The sequence below is a fragment of the Metopolophium dirhodum genome, chromosome 5, assembly GCF_019925205.1.
Source record: "Metopolophium dirhodum isolate CAU chromosome 5, ASM1992520v1, whole genome shotgun sequence".
Lineage (NCBI taxonomy): Eukaryota > Metazoa > Arthropoda > Insecta > Hemiptera > Aphididae > Metopolophium > Metopolophium dirhodum.
Window position 1 is genome coordinate 32,695,932 of NC_083564.1, and position 23,608 is coordinate 32,719,539.

The 23,608-nt window shown below is 28.0% G+C and overlaps 1 protein-coding gene across 5 annotated transcripts in view; it reads right to left on the reverse strand.

The window, feature by feature from the left end:
* Window positions 1-23,608, reverse strand: part of LOC132944640 (somatostatin receptor type 5-like) — a 218,276-nt gene that overhangs the window by 36,733 nt on the left and 157,935 nt on the right. The window lies entirely within an intron of this gene.

Genomic DNA, 23,608 nt, shown 5'->3' on the forward strand with positions numbered 1-23,608 from the left:
AGAGAATGGACTGGAATAAAGAGTCGTCTACCACGTGCATGGCAGATTAATATAACCAAAATTATTATCCTGAAATAAAATACTTATTTTTCATTTTTATTACGAACGTCAGTATTACGCAGAGTGTGCGCCGCACAATAAACAAATCGGTACATTTTACTATTTTAGTTAGATAACTTCGATCTTACCGAGCTGTGGGCCTGTGGAGTACACATGCATAATGGCGTATGCATATAATGTAATATATATGTATATAATGTGCACACACATACTCACACATGCCTAAAGCTATTGTTAAACAGTGTTGAGCTATTATTGTATCGGTGATAATTTTCTGCGCATTATAGGCCGACCTATGGCGACGTTGCTCAACACGATGTAAAAACACGAAGCGATTGCCAAATGTGTGTACAACTCGTTATATTTTCCACATGATGATGTTCTGTACTGTAAACATGGTATTTGCGGTTTAATTCGAAATTAAACTGCCAAGACACGGTAGAGATTCCGGTCCAGACAGACCGTGAAAAAGGCCATTACGACCGTTGCAGCCGACGACGGCTGCAGCGTAACTTCATTACCGAAAACACCGTTTTGACCTGTCGTACGGGTTATTGCAGAATCGCATCGAACGTTTTCAATTTAGCTGTCTCCTGCGCCGTTTGAAGTGGTACTTATATTTTATGTATATGAGTGTCAGTCTCCGGACTGGTCGGACCGTGGATTTAGGGTACCTGTCTACCCACTTGTATTGTGTGTGTAGTATATTAAAGTGGTAAACACAGTTGTATTCGGCACTACAAGGTCGGGCAAATGTACACATATTCCACTAGAGTAAGATAATATATAATAATATAATAAATACATTTATTATGTTTTTTCCGACGAGAAAACGCGCATCCTTAGACATGGTATTTGCGGTTTAATTCGAAATTAAACTGCCAAGACACGGTATAGAGATTCCGGTCCAGACAGACCGTGAAAAAGGCCATTACGACCGTTGCAGCCGACGAGGACCCGTCGCGCGTCGTACGGGTTATTGCAGATTCGCATCGAACGTTTTCAATTTAGCTGTCTCCTGCGCCGTTTGAAGTGGTACTTATATTATTATGTGTGTGTGTGTCAGTTACCGGGCTAGTCGGACCGTGGGTTTAGGGTACCCACCTGTATTGTGTGTGTAATATACAAAGTGAAATACAGAAAGATCTGACGAAAAAAAAATTCTGCTACTTAAACGTATGACAAAAATTGTTAAAATTATATGATTAGTAAATCATTTAAGAAATATACTTATGTCAGCAAATTCCCTCCAAAAAAATTTACGTTCCAAATTCATTTAATCAAGAAAATATTGAAATTTTAAAAATTCTAAAAAATAAACTACTTAACTTAGATAAATGTTTTTACTATCAAAATTGTTTTTATAATCAGATTCATAAATTGGCTATTTTGAATATATCCAAAAAAACTTTAATCAATCAAATTTTAATTTTTTTATTTTCAGTGTTAAACAATTTAAATAATTTTTTGTATAATATATGTGTAACAAAAGTAACTATAAATTATATACAAAAAACAAATTTAAATATTGATTAAAACAAAAGTTATTCCCAAAGTCAGTTCTACTGTTACACCGTGTATTATAGTGCTAAACACAGCTTTATTCGGCACCAGTAGCGTATTTACGGGGGTGGGGGATCAAGGGGATCAACCCTCCCCCCCATAGTCTGTATATAATATGCAACATTTTTCAGAGTCCTAACTTAAGGCCTCTAGCTCTAAGAGCGGGGCTAATGGGTAAAATCATATCCCCCCCCCCCCACCATGACTAAAACATAAATACGCCACTGTTCGGCACTACAAGGTCGGACAAATGTACATATTATATTCCACTAGAGTAAGATATATAATATAATAAATATACTAGGTTTTTTTTCCGACGAGAAAACGTGCATCCTTAGAGCCTGTTATAATGTGGTCCGGTTCGGGTCACGGGTTGCATTCTCTAATCGATTCGTATTATAATAGTACAGTATCACCACGCAGAATTATTATACACAACGCGCATTATAGGTAATACAGGTATCGGAAATTTCTTTTTTGTTCCAACACTCTCAATTTTGCACGTTAAATGTCGAACATGCGTGTAAATGCATAACAATCGATGGGTAAACACGATATTTTGTAAAACACGTAATATTTCTAGATTATCGGAATGTAATATAATATGTAGGTAATATTATTATGTCAATTTTACGAAACTAATCGAAAACTCATTTTGTTGTATAATACCATTGATTATAAATACTAGTATAGTATACTATAGTATTTATAACCAATGATAATACATAATATTATTATGACGTACCTACAAGAACCAAATAAAAATAGAATAATTTTTTTTTGATACAGGTGAAACTATTTAATTACGTGTACAGTGTAATTATTAACTACCAATAGCAGTGCCAATACCAAAATAAAATTCCTATATTGTGTGGTATTCCAATTTATTGCGGTGATCCAGCAACCACTGCTGGGATTGAGCATACTATATAATATAAATATTATTAAACTTTACCGTGTCGGATAGGCAGTCGTCTTCGAGTTTTAAGATATTTACACATTTTGTTTTTCAAATAGATTTTCTTTTAAACATAATAATATATAATAATAGACGAAATTTTTCTAGATATGATCACATTAGTTTTATAGTTCTAGTATGATAAAACTTTTAAAACTAAATAAAATTCTCACTTTACGAGTTAAACAATAAAAAACCGTTTATGTTTTGCTTTAAATTATTTGAATACATTTTTATGTTACGACCAACTGGTTCGGTTATATTTTTAGCTATTTCAATTATCATTAATATTTTTGAATACAATTTTAGTTTATAAAACAATGGATTTACCTTTTTCCTGAATACTATAGCCTCATTTCCATATAACATTTTGTAAATTAGGTATATTTTGTATCTATAGTTGACCTAAATATCTTAAATTTGATGTACAATTTTATGAAAATAATTTTTTACGTTTGTATGTAAAACATGTCCATTGATATTTTATCTTTACGTATTTATATAAATATGGACTAGAAAATAGGGTTAAATTATTAACTATGTTTGATTGCAGGATATTGTTTGGACTTCTGCAAGCTATAGAAAAATATTGCACAGCACTACAAAATCTAAATAATAAGTAGTTTAAAAAAATGAGGTCATATGTGTACCTAATAACAAACAAACATTTTAAATTTATGAAATTATAGCAGTAAATAAAATCTAAAATAAAATGTACGGGTATATGTCACTATATTATGTAAGTATGTAGAATATGAGTGTAGGGAATAAATGGTATGGATTTCATACACCAGGGGTACCCAACCTTTTCCAACAAATGAGCTATTTTTAAATATCTGGTGGTCTATTTGGGTATCTTAATTATATTATTATTACAAGCAGCGTAATAATATTCTTCTTTTATTATTTCTCCATAGAAAATTCGTATTTTTTTTCGCTAATAAATACTTTACTTTGTATATAGGTAAAGTATAAAAGCGTGTTTAAGATTACGCACGTGATCAATCGATATTGGTGTTGTTAACTTTTAATACAATCGACCAATATTCCTCAAAGTCAGGTGACCCATGAGATACACTATTGTTAGGTAATCATATTACTATCATTTGTATAGAAAACTAGATCAGTTTAAAAAAAATCGTTTTTAATATTAAGAATTTTATTTATGAAAAATTAATAAGCAAATCAGATTTAAATAAAAAAAATTGAATAAATTAAAATTTTTATAAAAATCAAAATTATTTTACAAAGATTCGTTTAATTTACATTTTATTAAAATTGTTTTTAAGTATAATTTACGTTTATTTAAGAGATGAATAAACATTGTATTTTGCATTTATTTTAATTTGAGTACGAATTATATCATATGTTAGGTATATTTGAAGTGAATTTATCTCAATGGTGAATTGGGCCAAATATAATTGTAATATATGGTTAATTACTATCTTAGCAATTACGTGTTAAACACTATTACTATTTTAAACATGTTCAAACTGTTTTCTGCCCAATGAATTTATTATTATAATTATTATTTATAAAATTCAGTAGGTAATTATATTTTATAAAAATTTCAAAAATGTTGTGATTAAATATATTATGTATATTAGAAATGAAACCTTGAGTTTGGAGTCATAGATAATTAATGACTTGTGTTATTTGTATTTGGATTGGCTGTAGGTATCGGAAATATATTTTGAAATGTAACGTCAAATTACAGTTTGAATTTAAAGATAATTTATATTTTATAACTTTTTATAAATACCTTAAGTATCTAATGCAATTATGTTTTTATATTGTGTAATTTTAATATCTAGGTTATTAAAGTTTATAAACAGTTTATATTATCCAATTTTAGATATATATATTACATATATTCTTTGAGTATTTTATTTATTAATTTATAGTTTAAAATAAAATTTCAAAAAAATGTTAAAATCAATTAAGTTCATATTGTTTTGTTAAAAATATTATGAATGTTCGTGGCAATCAATCATTAATAATGAACAATTATTGATATTTGTAAAAAAACACTTTAAATTATTACTCTTTTAAAATAGGTAATATAATAATGTTTTGTTTAATTAAAAAGTATTTTTACTGCAAATCTTATATAAGGTATTCATCAAATACTTTTAAACAATATACAATTAAAATATAATAATTCTGTAATCGTTTCCATGCAATTATCGTTTTTTGTTTTTACAAATCAGTTTACTTTTACATTATTTTTGGCGTATTTCACAATAGATATAAATTTCGTGATTATTGTTGATCATAACAAGACCTTTATTATTATCAGATTTTTTTATTTTCATAAAACGAAATTATTGGTAAAATATCCATTTGTAGTACGAATAAAACATTACGGTGCTTGATTTTTAAATCAGTGTTGATTATTTATTTGACGATGTCTGTAAGTTGATGTGTTCGCGAATTTTCGAAAATTGATTAAAAAACTATTTGAGTCGCAAAGTTAATTACAATCTGGTGTATCTTTTATTTGTTCATTTATACTCAATTGTCTTGAGTATTCCTGTCGATTCTTTTATAGTAGCTGTGCTTTGTATAAAGGCTTTTAGAATTTTGCTTATAGTTGAATGAATCTCTTATTTATTTCATATATTATGTAATGAATTTCAAGCCAATACATATTATATGAAATAAATAAGAGATTCATGCTTGAAATTCATTTTAAAACGGATTCTTGAAATTAATTACAATTTACCTATTTGGATTCATCTTTAATTTATTTTCTATAGTTGTTTGTTCAGTATCGAACCAAAATGTAAGTGTTTTTATAGATCAGGGAAAATTATTTAATTTAAATTGGCTTACTCAAATGAATACCGTGGTGTCTCTTGTTATTTATGTAATTTTGATGTTAAAATTGATTATAATATTATATTATGTACTGTATTGTTGCTATTATTAGTTACGTATACGTGACCTATAATAGCAATTATACGTAATACCATTCTGGTTTATATAATATAATATTATCTCATAGTAATATCATATAACTAATATGAAACGATGATATTTCCAATAAATGCAGTATTGTAAATTTTTTCGTTTTGTAGTTGTTTTTTCTTTCTTATAAAGCTGTCGAATAAAAAGCAATCCATTATAATTACTGCACTTGAATATTATTTTTCGCGAATTACTTAGGTTATCGTGGTAATATAGGAATTCATTGTATGAATATAGATACAGTTTGATAACATTTCAAATTATGGAAGTGAAAACATCACGAATAATATGCTAGTGATTATATTATATACGATTTACATTTGGTACATGTTGTTTTCCCCTACTCGTTAACTTTTGTTAATTTATCGTCAAATGCACGCAAAGACAGAATAATCTATATATTTTTCGTGCTTAACTCTTGGAGGATCTAATGGCTAATCAAAGTTGGATTTAAGTCGACTTTGCGCAGTGTTATTGTAGGTTTTAAAACCCGTGACAAGTGTAAAACTCGGCGCGTTACGACAGTTTGAAAGTCGGTCACAGTATTAAATTAGTGTAGTTATTGTCACAGCCGTTGGCGGATAATATAAAATCATCGCCGGGGTTTGGATCATACGATAATAATAATATACTCTGCATAGGTCTTTATGAATTTCGTGATGACTGCAGTGGAGATTACTGAAGTTGGAGAGTCTTGCCAAATAGCGTACATGCATTTGATGGTCTTCATTTGTCCTCGACCGGCACCGAGTGTTCGCGTATACACTAAATTGAATGGCGCTAACAATACAGTAGAAGAAAACGGCGTGGCGGAGCGAAGGGGTCTCTGAAAGCTCGGAAATCGGATTCACATTACGGCCAAATATGCTAAATAAGAGAAGGATTTTCTGGGGTACGCCGCAATAGTAATCGTTGAATTACCATAAAATTGTACTATACGTCTTGAGCAGGCAGAGGGTATATAGTGAGTAAAGAAAAAAAAAAACATTTATGATTGCTGCTGTTCTCCGCCATAATTAAAGTTGACCGCGAAAGTTTTAGTCATATAGTTTGGGAAAAATGTCCAAATAACGGTAATATTTCTTGGCCATTTTAGTTATTTAATATATTATTATCAATCTGTTTCACTCTATCCATTTTTTCCGCTTTCCGAAATTTGTCTTTGCGAAAATGTTCTCAGGTGCGTTTAGTCGTCATGATAGAGTTAATATGTTTATCTGATGTTTTTGAAACGATCCTTATAATTTGGGTATCACATGCATGCGATTAATTGATGTTAGTTTATCTCAATATAAGATTGGTTTTTGTGTGTCTCCAGTCAATTTATGTAACATATTTTGATAAAATCTTAACAAATGATCAATTTATTACGCACACCTAAATGATTTCCAAAAAACTAATTATTACATTTATAGTATTTTCAACATCGTCTATTACTGTCAGAATTGTTTAATAATTATATTTTATGTTTTTGAGAATATAATGGATGTGTCACTATATTTTATTTTTTTTAAACATTATTTATTCTGAAATGTTTTTATAACCTTATGCTAGTTTATATTTAAAGTAAAAACAAATTAAAACTTAAAGTGAATAGAAAAACTTATAATAATAATATTGAATTTATTTAAAGTATCACAATTATTTTAAAACAATTAATTAATTTTAATCTTCGTTGACAATTAAATCTAATACAATATGTTATCGTAAAAAACTAACAAAAACACACAATAATAATTATTATAAGAAAATATTAAGAACAAATATATATCATATTATTTACATTTTTAATTAATATTATTGTGAAGGAGTTATCGTTCTTAGTTATAAAATTGTATTGTATTAAAATTAAGATTTTTAGATTTGGCTCTATCTAAGGTGTGAGTATACTGTACATAATACATTTATTAAAACCAAAATTCCTATTTACTAAACAGTTAAAAGTATTAATGTATTATTTAAGCGTAATTGAGATATTCTGTATATTTTGTTGTTCTTCAATATTATCGAATTTGTTATTCATAGTGGGTTAGGTATATTTATGTATAATATCGGTATATGTAATTTACATTAACTGATGTAAGTTGCAAATTACTACATTGGAAGTCAAAAGGATTAACTGCAGTATCCCTTGACAATATTCAGTAACGCTTATACTGGTTGTTATTATGAAAATGGAAACCAAATTAACGGAAAGAGAATAAATAATTTGTATCGTAACTTTTCCCTGAAGAAATTCCGAAGCATTTGTAATGCTTAAGGCAGGAAATATTGTTAATCGAAAAATCATCACTCCATTAATTAACTTTAAATTAATAACTCAATGGCTAGAACAGATAATTTCTTTATCAATTATTTCAATACAATTGTGTGATAGGGATTTTTTTTTTGATTTGTACAGTACTCATTCTCTTTATTAATTGGGTTACCTATTCCGTTTTCTGAACAAATAAATTAATTTTCTATGGCAGGTATTATAATCAATCAAGAAAACCAAAAAAAAAAATTGAGTATGTACAAATTATGTTATACTCTAATATGCTTACTATTTCAACAATATAATTTAAATATACGAAATAGGTCAATCAACTGATATTATTCGTATCTTGTTCTTTTTAGAGTATTTTATTTCTTTCAAACTGCATGTAATGAATATAATATAATAATACATTTATTATTTAAATAGACTAGAACTTATTCAAAATAAAAGCAGAATTTTTTTTTCGTTTAAATATTTTAAAGTATTTTACATGATGTTCTTAGGGAAATTGATTTTTCGAAGACATTATTAAAATGTTGTTAGTTTCAACAAAAATGATACCCACCTAAATTAATTAAAACAAAACACGCAATTGTTAATTTTTGTTCAGATCTAAAAGCCTGATTAATTGGGCATGTTGTAATAATACTTGCAAACTGTACGTGTAAAGTTTCAATAATCTACATTATACCATCGGCCATGTATTTTTTTCGTTATATTTCACACAGGCATGGAATATACGTGATAAGTACATTATGAAAATACTAAATAATATCCGATTTTGATATATTTGCAACGTACCTATTATAGTTTAACAATAATATTATGTGCAGTGTACACTTTTTTTCCAACAATAAGTTTATTTGCTGTATATATTATACATAATATTTAACATAGAGTATAACGACCAGTTTTATAATTAATCAAACAATTAAACCTTTTATTGATATCACTTACCGAAGATCCATTATTTCATTTTTATCTCCTATAACCTAACCTTTTAGTAAATGCGGGATCTGATAGTTATACTACGTAGTTGTAATTTGAAATAGGAACACAACATCTTTTGAATTACATGTTATTGTTATTGTTTTTGTATTATGTATAATGCATCTGTACGCAATATATCTGAGTACAGTATACTAACGTACTTACTGCAAACCACTTAACTTTAGAATATGTATTTTCTATTGTAAAATGGAAGAAATTAAAAAAGAATATTATAATGCGCAATAATATATTATTGTGGTTAGGTTATAAAATGATTCTTATTGATATACGATTAACTTCGTGACAACCGCAATTAGTTTATTATTTATTTTTAATTTAATAAAGTTGTTTGCTTGAAAAATAATATTTAAAGGTAACATTCACACACTATGTTATATTATGTATACAAATGTACCTATAATTGTTTTGAAATATTAGATCGATTTAACAAAACGGAATCCAAACAAATATTTCAGCAATAACGTTTTGAGTGGGCGGCGCTAAGTAAAGATTCGGATATATAATATCTATATAGGCATTGCCTCTATAGAGGATTGTACACGACTTAATATATTATTAGGTTGCTGTGGACGCTATGCTTAAAATGTTGACGATCGATGTGGTACCTATAGTTGTAATATTATTATTATTATACGGCTAATTAAAAAAAAAAATAATAGTCTGATACTTTGATGACGACCGAAGTTGAAGTCAAACTCACGTACTTATCGATGACATTTTCATGTCGTGTGATATCGGTCGGGAATGCATTGAGTGTTGTATGTGAGGTATCTGCCATAAGTTTAATATCTATTTTATGGTCGTAGTCGTCGCATATGCAGGTTTGGCCAGAGCCGAAGGTGTTGACAAGATTAATGTGTCTCCCACCGTCCCGCTACAGGACAACACATTGCCTGCCACTTTAGGGTCCGTCTCGTGCCCATCGTCTGTTCATTTTTTTGTCGTGATGACTGATGATCGCGATTTGTCAGCCACACACATTATATTTACTGGTCGAGTTTTACTTAACGGTCGAGTATTTAGAAAAGTTACGTTCAAAAGTAAGACAGTTTTTAAACTATTAATTTGGCCATATTTCGTATAGGTATAATGTATTAAAATAATTAAATTATATTAATTAAGTATCCGAATAAACAAATATTTTATATTATATAATAAATATATTAAACAAAAATGATGTTCGATTAAAACGGTCAACAATATAACAAAAATCGAGTTTAGTTAAAACATAATATTATGTTTAATATTATGGGTATTGCTATAGCCTATAAGTGTTATATTACTATAGTCTATTAATTCATCTCGAAGGATAATTTTTTCTAGACAAAATAGCTTTTCCTAAGACATGCATACCGGTCAAGTTTTCCAATCGAACGATTTTTACCTATTAAATCTTTTAGTTGTTATATCTTAATTATTTTTGATTTCGATTAGAATATTCTGATAAATATAATTGTGTAAATTTGTAAATTATATTATAATATTTCTTAAATAAAAAAACGTTAATATTGTTATATTTATGTAGTTTACCTCTGCAGGAATTCATCTAGAGATTTATTTTTCCGACATTATTTGTTTTTGTTTTTGTTTTTTTTTTTTGACAAACGAAGACTTACGCGAGAAACCAGAAAGCGATATATGGAGGTATTTGTGCAAAGCCTTTTTGTTTGTACACGCACGCGATCGAGTAGGTACACGAAACGCTTCGGTGGGATTTGCAGGGCCGTGACAATCCGAGATGTACGATGTACCTACGTACCTTACATCTTTTCATTTCAACCAAAATTAACTTTTTTCCCTTAGCACTTTAGTTCATACAAGATTAACAATCTATTGGTTTTTAATGCCCACCCCTTATCCACCCCCCCCCCCCCCCTGCACACACACAAGACACACGCGTCACACATATACACGCACCTGTTTGGTATATTATAGTTGACGTTTTTATTGTATTTCGTTTTCGGATAAAACTAAAGTAATGATGCAGCTGTGAATTATTGTGCACTCGATTAGTGAAACAACGCAATAACTATAATAATAATAATAATAGTAATTATTATTAGTATTGTTGTCAGATATTATTTGGGTGTGTTTTTACGACGTGTTCGTGTAGTAAAATTATTATAATATTATATTATGTACGGTTTTTATTTAAAAACTTGAAAATATTCGGTACTTTAGTGGTAGTTAGTTGATTGTATAGTGTTCAATGCCATAGCTGCGCACTGGAGAGACCGTTAAATCATAATTTATGGAGCACTCTGTAAACGTTGTTGCCTTAAATCAAATATGGTATTTTATATGTATAAATGTAAACATTTTCAGTGTTGTTTATAAATTATCCTACACCGCGAATTTCATCTGTTTCAGCCCTTTAGACCTTTTGAGGAATAAACTTAATAAATAATTCAACGAGCTTTTAACATCAATGATCGATATAAACTTTATAATTTATAATTAATTTATGGAGCATCACTTTTGATAATATTCATAAGTACAGTTAACCATATAAAAATAAATGTTAAATACGTTTTACAGTCTATTATTTATTTTGGTGTATACAATTTTCTATAAACATAAAAAACTGCCCATGAATCTTTAAGTTTACAGTTATTTAAGTTTAGTTGTAATTTTGAAAATACCAAAATTATATTAGGTATATTTATATTTTGATATTATCCAAATTATATTGTTCCTATCTCATATCTAACAAAAATATCGTTAAAAACCAGAAGTACAAAATAACGGCGACAATTTCTGATAAGATTTGTGTGAATGTGTATTATTATTTTTTTGAAAATATTTAACTATTTATGGATATTTTGAAAATGCTCTGTTTCCAAGTACAATATATAATAAATTAATAACCAACAAAAAACTAATCTTACTGTAAATATGTATAACTATACTTTAAGTTTGTTCACCGAAGCCGAATTTGTTCATAATGAATACAAAAAAAATAATATCTAATAAATTATTATTAATTTTAAATGTAAAACCACTATTGACACAGCTGTTTTCCCAAGGATTATATTTTACACTAAAACAAATTAATACCGTCAATAAAATTGTATGATATCGCACAAATATTATTTTGTTTTTTTTTTTTAAAGTATTTGCTAAAAATTAGTAATTAATTATTAACGAAATATAATATTATTATAAGAATCCAAGTGAGGAAATAAAATAATTACGTAGCGCAGCTGATAAACTATTATTATATCAGACATGTGGACATGTGGACAAATATTATTATTTTCTGTATTCAAATAATATATTATTGAAACAATGAAACACATTTATAGCTGAAACTGAACGAAAATAATTCAATATTTATGAAGTGTATAACGAATGATGGTTGATGAAACCGAACGGTGTCATCAAAGAAAACGGACGTAAAAAGTTTTCTTGATCTCATCTTGGTAGGAAGTTTTGTTGAATTTATAGAGGAAACAACCATATACAACTTTTCTTACGCCAGAAAAGTTTTGTAGTAAATACGAAATAAAATAAAATGACTTTGGAAAAATCAATGAGTTGAACAATCGATACACACTCCTAAGAAATTAAAAAGTTAATGGAACTAAGGCAATATGTTATAGGTAGTTAAATATTAATAAAATAAAATGCCGAAGCGATCTGAAGACATGGGAGTACTCAGGGGGGCTTAAATTAACCTCCCCCCCAATTTAAAATTCCCGAGAACGCCACCGATTGAAGACGTAATATCATAATTCATAAATAATGAGATCTTGCACAATATAATTAACTATACCTATTATTATAAAATAAAATATGAAAATAGTTGTACTTCGTTATATATTTTAAGACATTTCAATTTGGGACTTATGAAAAAGAAAAAAATATACAAAACTAAACAATGAACGATTGTTTATTTGGTGCGAATATGTATAGAAATTATAATGATATACGGTATACGAGTAGGTATTAAGATTAATTATTAGGGTCTTGAGTTTATTATTAACGAATTTTAATACGTCTAATAATACTGCCTATTAAATATTTATTTTTTTTTGTCATGTTTTTATAATACCAATCAATTTGATTTTTATTAGCTTAATGTGTTTTTAAATAATATGTTTATGTATTGTTAATTTATGTAATTGCTACAAAACCATAATGTAGTCTATTCGTGATCTATTGAAGCAATACTGATAAATGTAGTTTTAAATGATTTTATATTGTAACTTTAAAGGACAAAACGTCGGATGTTATTTTTCTATAAGGATACAAAATATACATGTGTTTCCAAACAAACGAATCTCGCGGATCGTTAAACATAAAATAGGGAAAAATGATTACTAAAAAAATGCCATTTTATTTTGCTTATTAAACATCCATTAAGTGTTAAAAACACGTTGATTTCTTTACGAAAAAAAACCACAAAAAAATTATCTGCCCTTTTCGTGGTAAAATTTCGAAAAGTATATAATATAATAATATTACGTATTATTATAGCGTATGTCACGATATATATTGTTTATTATATTTAATACAAAAAACGCTTAAAAATCGATTGACCTTAATCTCTTTTAATATGTATCTCTCTAATAATATATTATATGCGTTGTGTGTTCATAAATATATAAAATAATATATTTCATGTAGATAGTATTTTTATTTTGTTGATCGATAATTCGCGTTACCACGTTAAAGACGTGGGCATTTAGGTGCACAGAGTATAATAATATGATACTATAGTGAAAACGTAACCTTTCGAGCTTAGACCTGTGGCCACAATATCGGAGGGAGTTGATGACGTTTCGCGGGGCGCCAGTATATTAACTTGTATATACGCGGCGCATATGTGACCCGACAAACATCCAACAGACATTTTTACGCACTTCCCGTTCCGTACGTGACTCTAACCGCCGTTCAAAAAAAATACATGTCCATGTATTATAAATGTACACACACACGCACACACACACACACACATACACACACACACACACACACACACACACACACACACATATAAGAGAAGCTAAAAAAATGTAAAAAAACAAACGCATATAGGTAGCGAAAAAGTCTGCGACCCTACCGCGAATGAATATTATTCGTTCCACTTTCTACGTGACTGAATCGGACGGGGAAAAACTATACGCACCTGCAGTAGTATTATTTTTGTATGCGCGTGTATTCCCGAGTTCTTTTTTATTTTTTTTTTTAAATTTTATTTAGTTTCGCAATCCGTACGTGTGGAACTGAAAACCTGTTTTGTTTTTCCCCGGTCGGCAAAAAAAAAAAAAAAAAACGAATTGTATTTCATATTAATTAAGTATGGATTATTGTCTGCGGAACCGACGACGTGAAATTTGAAAATTTCGCCTGCACCGTACAATTCCGGTTACAACTCGCTGCGGCTGGTTGTAGGTACGACGATCTGCAGCAGAGCAAATAATGTAAAGAAATACAAATCGATTTCAAGTGGGTAGCGATTTTTGCGAATTTCGAGCCTGGCCGTGTGTGCGTCGTCATATTTTGATCAATGCGAATTCGTTTGAAAATTTTAAATGCAAGTACCCTACTTTTGAACTCGAGATCGAAAATTTATTTTTTACGAACCGCATCTCTATAATATAGTCTCTACAGTACCTGATGCATTTTATGATAAAACGTATTGTTTATATTTCAATTTTATCATATTCGTTTTTATGAATACATAACATATCTAACTTTAAAAAGAGACGTAATCCTTTAAGCTGGATCCGTTTCATTGATATTTATTTAAACTTATGTATAACTTGGCATGCATTGTTTAAAGGAAGTTATCAATTTAAAATGAGCTAAAATCCATTAAAAATATTTTCGGGAGAACAGTTATTTTATTAAAAATTGTCTATTAATGCATTATATTCTCATTAAATTATTCATTTTTAATGAAATTATTAATTAATATACCGTCTGTTGTATATTATTATCATATTTAATGTTATATTAATGCTTTAAACAAACTCTTAAAATTATAAATATTCTATGTATTCAACCTTTTATTATAATTATAATGTCGATCCATATTTTTAATGAAATATGTTTTTCAAATACTGAAATGTTTAATAAATTAGCAATATTTATTATAATTTAACTATGTTAATACAGTAGCTCCATTAGATTTTACTATATTAACAATAATTAACAATAATAATAATAATAATAATAATAATAATAATTTTATTATTGTGAGTTATATCGACTATTATTAATTAATACAGTTCAATTTCATAACGTTTTAATTATTTTAAGGCAACAAAAATAATTTAATTTGTCACTACACATAATATTTTAGATTCTGAGCGGAGCGAGGAAGCTAGTGGTTTTACAATGGTGTTTATTTTAATTTAATTTTTTTTATATTATTATTAATGCTTCGATTTCAACATTTCAACATATAGTACCTCATCTTTTAGCAAATTGGATCGAGATGGTACTTTAGAGAGGTCATTATGATTTTATCAATAGTTATTTAATGCCACGAGAAAAACTACTGACAAATTACGAAAAACCTCTTAAAATGGGATTTTAATTTCTAACAATTTGTTTATCACCGTAGCAACGGATAAAAAATTATAATATTATAATATTAATTCTACTTAAAGGCTATAATAAATAAAAATAATTTTAAAAATCCGGACTGATAAACCGTCTCTGGTCAGAATCATTTTTCTTATACAATGATATTGCATCATTGAATTCAAGTTTAATACAATCCATCATACATTGTCCCACTTGTAACCTACTGTACAGCAGAGCGACATCCACTTACCTGCTTTTTTTAATCATGTCTTTTATATTGTAAATGTTTTAACAAAATAATACGATTAGTAAAACAAAAACTTCTATTATAATAATACAATGTTATAAATTAGTTTTAAAACAATTCATTTATACCTACTAATTTTAAGATCTCTGCATAATAGAAGTACAAGGTGATGATTATTTTAATGGTATACACTTATTACCTCGAAAAGTTAGAACATTTTATTTTAGATAAAACAACATTTTTGGATTCAAAGCCGCGAGATTTATGTATTGGTTTATCAACGAGGAGGGATTTTTTTTTGCCAGCAAATCACTTTCTGGATCAGTTAAAATGCTTTAATCTTCAACTTTGAGTGTTGTCCCATTTTTGGCATATAATTGGATCTAGTTTGTACTTTTGGGGTCATAAGTATTATCACTTTGTATTATATATATTATCACAAACGTTTTTACTATGGCTTACAACATTTCCTTTTGTAAATTTACAGTTATATAACTACCTAACTCATTTTTGTTTCTAGAATTAATTTTATTTTTGGTATTAGTTAGTATAAGAAGGGTCTCAACTACTTATGAACATAAATATGTATATTTTAATAATATAACATAAAAAGTTCAATCATCATATATATGTGACTATACAAATGAATTTAGTTCGTTATGTTTGTATTCATACGGTGATACGACCTCATTCACTAATCCATAAAACGTAAGTTGCCTTTGTGAAGTATATGAGTTAAAACATTTTTTTTTAAATATACGTTATAACTTATAAAAAATTATATACCCACACTGTTATCATTTATTAATAACTTGTGATAAGCCTCAACATTATTATTTTTAAGCTATAAAATAAAAGATTTCATATTTCAGAGTTTTAGACGTGTTATATATTATTTATTTATTTGTATATTATTATTATATTGATGTATCAATGTAATTAATTGTGCCTGGTATGGTCATTGTATCCATCAAATTTTTTCTCTGGGAAATGTGCTGATACATAATTTCCTGTTTAGAGAGTCATGTGTTCAAAGAGGATGACTTTTTTTGTCGTTGTTGCTACCGATGATACTCCACTAAAGACCAGGTGTCGGGTTCAATGATAAAACGACACCATTACTCTGTTCTATATTTCACCTAAGCTCTTCGTCTTTGCGTATATCGAGGCAAAAAGTGTCGTTTGAGATTCTCCAGCTTACCCGTTCTTTATAATGAGAAAAATATTCCCTCATTTTTTAATATTTTCGATTACCTAAGTATAATCATTTCATTCATAAATAAATACATTTTTTTTAGTAAAGAATATAGTTAACAATTGCTTTAATCAACAAGTCTTGTTGTTTTCATTTTTTTTATTAAGGTAAACTAAACGTGAATTTGAATTTGAATACAATAATATTGACCTATAAAGTTGTATAAATTTTTGTTTTACTAACCAAATTTGTTTGGTGTTTGTATAAAAAATGTGTGCGTGTAAATTATACAAAGAACGTATAATATGTGTAACTCAGCATGTCATACAAAATTAACATTTGTAAGTAGTTATTATAGTGTATATTATAATATAAACCTCTGACCTGCCTTATTTATTATTAATCGTGTCATTTTATTCAGTTAAATTATTTTTAGCTCTAAATTGTTTAATATTGAACACATTTTATATATTATATAGGTAGCCAAATAGGATTTTTATTTCTAATGTGGCATAGAATAAATTGACAGTCAATTAAAAAAATCCCACTTAAAAGGAAACGAAGGACGAAGGACTTTAATTCATATTTAGGGTGAATGTGTTAACTCAGGTAGACAAATAATCAACAGAGCCAAATAGAAGGTTAAAACATTTATCCTGCCCGTGCTTAGTATAACTTTATAGCTGTTTATACGTCTCATGTAGTCATGTAATATTGCCATTAAAATATTAAGAATTTTTCGTCACGCTGTCACGTATAATATTATACACCACGTGTTGTACGACGCTATAATTTTAAATGTGTTTTTCTGTATTGTATTCATTTTTTCGGGAATAATGTTTGAACGATATATAATATAGGCACGCGTAGCTTACTCAATCATCCATTATAGTATTTATAGCTTTTGAAAGATTTCCTATAATATTAGGTGAGCGGTTAATATTTTTTAAGATTATAATTTCTACATTTTCAACTGATATCATCGATATCACGATCTATGTAGATTTATAATAGGGTGGCCACAACGAGGCTCGCGAGCTGCAGCGGCTCTTAAATCAGTTTCGTGTGGCTCTTGAACCAAGCTTAGACTAAAATTAATAAATATAATTCCGTTAGAATCGTTAGAATCGTTAGATAGTGTTTTTATCGCGGTCGGTTTCGTTATCATTACAGTTGTTATTGTAAGTTGTAACGGCTGCGGTGTCGGTGCTTTTTAGTATGTGTAGCCCAAATTGTGGAGCCCATGTTCCAGAAGAAAAATACCCACTAAAAAAAGAGTGTGCTAGGAGACTTATTTCAATCTTTGAGACTACTTATGTGTGTGAATCATGTACTCAACGCTGAAATAGTTAAATTCATTAAATCTAAATATATTAGTGTATATTATGTGTAGTGTAAAAAATAAATGTTCCTTCATTTGATATGAAATTAAAAATGTGTCTTAGTTTTATAAACATCTTTTTACAATGTGGCTCGCCTCGAATTAAATATGCGACTCACAAAATTAAGGTTAGTGGCCACCCCTAATATATATAATATATGTAATGTATAGCACCATACATTAAGTTGAAATATTTCTGAATCGACGATTGGTGTGGCGAAGATATCATAATGTATAATGTCGATAAAATATTAAAATTTGAACCACGAAGGGTTGTTACGCCAAACTCGGACGACAATTTGATAGACAATAATTGTGTTACTCTGTATACAATCAAAGACTCATCACAGTACCATACTATTAAAATACTGGTAACATATATCATGTTATAATGCAGTATTAGTACAATTATCAGTTGTTCGGTAAGTTATTGATATAATTATATACCTGTCGTGCGTACATCCGTTGGATGTCCGTGACAATCGAAACGAACGCCAAAACCGTTTCGTTACGCCACTCCGTCTTCCGTCGCAATTATCGCGATTCGAGTAAGTACTCACCAACTATATGTAGGTACGTAGTGTACACATGCCACTTATCTGCGTCCAACGACTATTATTGTTATTACGATTATTGTTTGTTGTCTTATGCACTAGCCACTAAAAAACACCGACACCTACCTTAAACGTCATCTGCACCGTATAAATGGGACACCAGCTACATAACTTGTATAGTGTCACGTTCTCATGAATTTCACGATGCGTATACATAATATTCTATATTACGGTGAAGAATCTACGGAAAAAAAAACCGTAGGTACCAGTGATAGGTAGGTATACTGGGAACAGTAGTCCGTCGAAAATTCGATTGTTCTACTGCACGTTTTTAATTCTCGAATTGCGTAAAGTAAAAAGCGTCGATGATTGTATATTTTAGAAATTTTTCAGATGCAGGTTACAATAAGACGTTATGTTATATTATGACTGGTATAAGTGCCTACTGTAGGCATTCGTCATGACTCATGATACTCGTATGTATATTTTATATAATTACCTAAATAATAACTTTAATATAATATAATAATTAAATAATAAATTGGTCTATCCGCTGCAGCAGGTCATCTGACGCATTTCCATAACGATGACCTGCAGGTGGTTTACACGCATATCATCATTATCCGATCGTGGTTGAATATTTTATGAAAATATTCATGGTATCGCCTGCTGTAACGTTGGCCTAAATAAACGTGGAAATATTGTGTTATAATGAGATTTTTGCAGACACAGATTTTAAATTATTTTTGCTATATCAAATTAAAACCGGTAAAAATCCCGACATTTTTGTTATGTATACATGTACGCGCAGATTGATTGTCGGATAGCTGGTAATTCGGTCTGATAATAACAATAAGTCACCCAGACAGCTATTTTATAGTTGCAGTGCGATTAGTCGCGGTCAGTGCTCCTTTTACATTATAACAACTAATGTACCTATATATTGTTGTTGTTTGATACAATAGGTTTATTTTCATCAAATTTATAATATAAATTCGATTTAACTAATAACAATAACGGAGATAATATTATGTAGATGATAAGAAATTATATTTCCCAGTAAACGCACGTGTTTTTACGAGTGATAAATTCCGTTATAAATTGTATACGATATTATGCCATTATCAACGAATTATTATTTTCTGAATACATATTATAAGTTGACACAATCATGCGTACGACATGTTTGATTATCTAATTATATATGTATATACCATAATATTATGTACGGTATATAATATTATACATATGTACATATATATTACGTATTTCTGTATATATGTTTATATATATATTTTTTTTAAAAAGTTTTTTTAATATTATTACTCTTTCAAATGTGCTATCGCGGATAAGTATATTCGTATGAAAAGTTTGAAGCGTTGAATGTGCGTCTTGTCGATGTGTGAAGGGCTCTTGTTCGGCTTTACACTTTTCCTCCATGTGTACAAGTCAAGTACCCGTGAAGTATGTGCAAATATTGTATCGGGTATATATAGGGCAAAATCGAAATGATTTACGGACACTATTGTTCGACTGCATCAAAGCTTTTATTATAAATGTTCAACGTTTTTGGCCATGGATGCTCGTTGAACATAATTTAACACCGATCAAATTTTACGTGAAATGGCATGCAACAAATAACATAAAATAGTATTGAAGAATTACACGATGTATTTTTTTTTTTTTATAATATTTTAATACATATTTTGGTGGCGATGTTATTTAAACTAATACCTACAAATACTAGAAAAGTATTAATTATAAGTAAACTTGGCATGAAATTTGTGTATCTAATATTTTTATATTAGTTTTCATTAACATTCTGTAAAGATACTACAAAAATGAGACTGAGAAACAATACAGATAAAGTAGCAGGATGTTTATTTCATAAAATTAAATGCGATTAAGTAAAAAAAATTAAGGTCTATAGTGTCTATATTATGATGGTTTAATAGTAAGAAAAATGACATTGTATTATGTCATAGAATAATGAATATAAAATTATGAACGTTTTTACCAGTGTACAAAATCATATAGAAAACAAATTCTCTTTTGAATTATAATACTATAATTGTATGTATAGATGTATAGCGTAATATGTTAAAAAATAACGAGTCGTATAAATACCATATAAATCAGTAAGATAAATTGTATTATACTATTGTACATAATTATAATATTTTGTAACAAATACCTATATTCATATTTATAATTGAATAGGATAACACAAATCACAATAAAGTTAGGATGACCAAAACGCATAACATTATTCACTACCTTTCTAGTTTAATATCAGTGCGATTTATGATTCACCTTTACACTTTCCTAACTTATAAGTTAAGTGTGTAAATTATGATATTATACGATTAGGTAGGTAATAAAATAGAAACTGCATCATAATTCAAATAATAATAATTATAAAGTTTAAAGTTTAAATATATGAGTCTTAGCTGTGAGCTTAAATTAATGAATGCATTAACATATTAATATAAAATATAGTGAATAGTAAATTGTATACAAACTGTAATGATTTAATTTTGGTTGCACCAAAACTGAATGATTCAATCTGTAATATAATTATAAAATACAAAATCACTTGAAATTCTACAGCATTATTTTTATTATTATCATTATTACTTTTTATAATTTAATGATCCATTAATGGGCAAGGTGTATGATATTTAAATGGACTAAAAAGAAGTAATAATATTTAATTTGTGTACTCTGAGTATTTTTTTTAATGCCTTACTAAAAAAACAATGTTTTAAATTTAATTTAAAACATTAAAATGAATAATGCTTATTAAAAATAATGACGTCAGCCCTAGGTATTTTATATGTTAATAATATTTGAAATTGATAATAAACTATGGTTATTATGAGTTTATATTTTAAATTTAAATTTTAGGTTCTAAGAAAAGTTGGTTTTATGTAGTATTTTTTTTTATCAGAACATTTTTAATTGTAGTAAATGTGTTTCAACTTTCAAAAGCTTAATGGGGCATATATCCGATTGGGGATCGGTTGGTAATCGTATAAAAAAATTGCACGATTTTGAAAAATTTGAATAAGCAGATCTTTGAAATTATGTTTAAAATCCGAAGAAGTAATTTTAACAAGGAATACAATATCTTACTATTTTATCTAAAACAACCATCCTTGTTATTTACTTGTATGTCGATAGATCAGTGTAACGTGCAGAACATTTAAAAATATTTTGTACCGTAGAACAAAGGAGTTTATAAAAATTGATATTGCAAATTGCAATATTTGAATTTTTGGTGGTAGGTACCAATATACTGAAAAAACACAGACTGTGTTGAAAAAGGTAATTTTCAAAATTGTTCAATGGTTAACAAAAAATCACAATAAAATATATCAAACGATGTACAAATAAAATAAAAGCACTACATTTTTAATAATATTTTGATCATATTTTGGTTCCGCGAAGTATCGATTTTCGAATTTGATAATTATATTCATTCAAATAAAAAATAAAAATATATCTCTATTTGGGCGCTGGTGTGAGTTTAGTGTCAAATACACCCAGGGTTATATTATAATTTCTTATAATTGTATTGCAATAATTAATATTGAAGAATAATAATTTGATCGCCGTATGCTACTTGTTATGAAATAAATATCTGGAAATAATTATAAATCAATATTATTTTATTTCTAGGTTTGAGACAAGGGTACATTTGTACATATAAGACAGATTGGCAATTATATAAAATACAAAATTTAATTATAGACGATAAAAAGTATAAATGATATTCGATTTTTTACTAAAAGTTTTAATTTGTTTTTGAGTACCTTACTTATAATAATAAATTGTACAATAATTAACGTAATTAAAGAGTAAAATAAAAAGTATTAATCTTTTGATGATTTTATTCAACTTATTGGTATAACTACGAAGTGATTATATCTAAATAAATTATTCCTACTTCGCTGACCGATTCATCAAGTATTTGTCAACCGTGGATTGAAACTAAAAACTATTGATTACTTCAATATTAAACATTTAAGTATGAATTTTCAAATATTCTTTACAGATTTTATTTACGTTTTTCCCAATATTTAAATTTGAATTACACCGCTATATGCCGTGGTAGAAAAAATTATTTATTTATTTTTGTAATAATGAACACCAAGTAAAATTGGATCGACGATCGACGTATTATATGATAGGTACCTGTTAGATTTAATAACTTCACAAAAAATAATAACTTATATTTACATTTGAATCACGTTATAAAGTATACATTTTACGTATTTAAAATGCAGGTTAGCCGTCAATTATCCATATTTAATAATAACTGTTATAAATCAATTAAAACTCGACAATATTAAGTAATGTTTTTTTTTTTGTAATAAAACAAAATAACATAGCATTATAATGGGTTTTGAAATTTAACACCAATTTCATGGAATTTTTTAGTTATGATATGTTACCATTGATTAATTCTACTTACAATTTTTATTCTAATGTGAAAAATACATGCAAAATTCTATGTTTAGCATAATAAATGTTATGGTTGTTGAATACCATGAAGTTAACCGTTGGGAAATATCTATTATGTCGTACAAAACTATGGAGTTTCCCCCCAGGGTGTTTCTGAAATAGATGTGACTCAATGAAGATTTTTTTGAAATTTTTTTTCTATCTTCAAAATCTGGGTTTATACAAATTATTTTTAGACCATTATCGTAAAAATAAATGGCCAAGTTAGATTTTTTGCAAAATTCTCATATGAATCGAGGTGTCACATCATTTTCACGCTAAGACAAGCCTTGTCGCCCGTTTTCCACAAAAAGTAATAAAATATACATGGCGGACAGTTTGTACTATTATCACATAAATCATAAT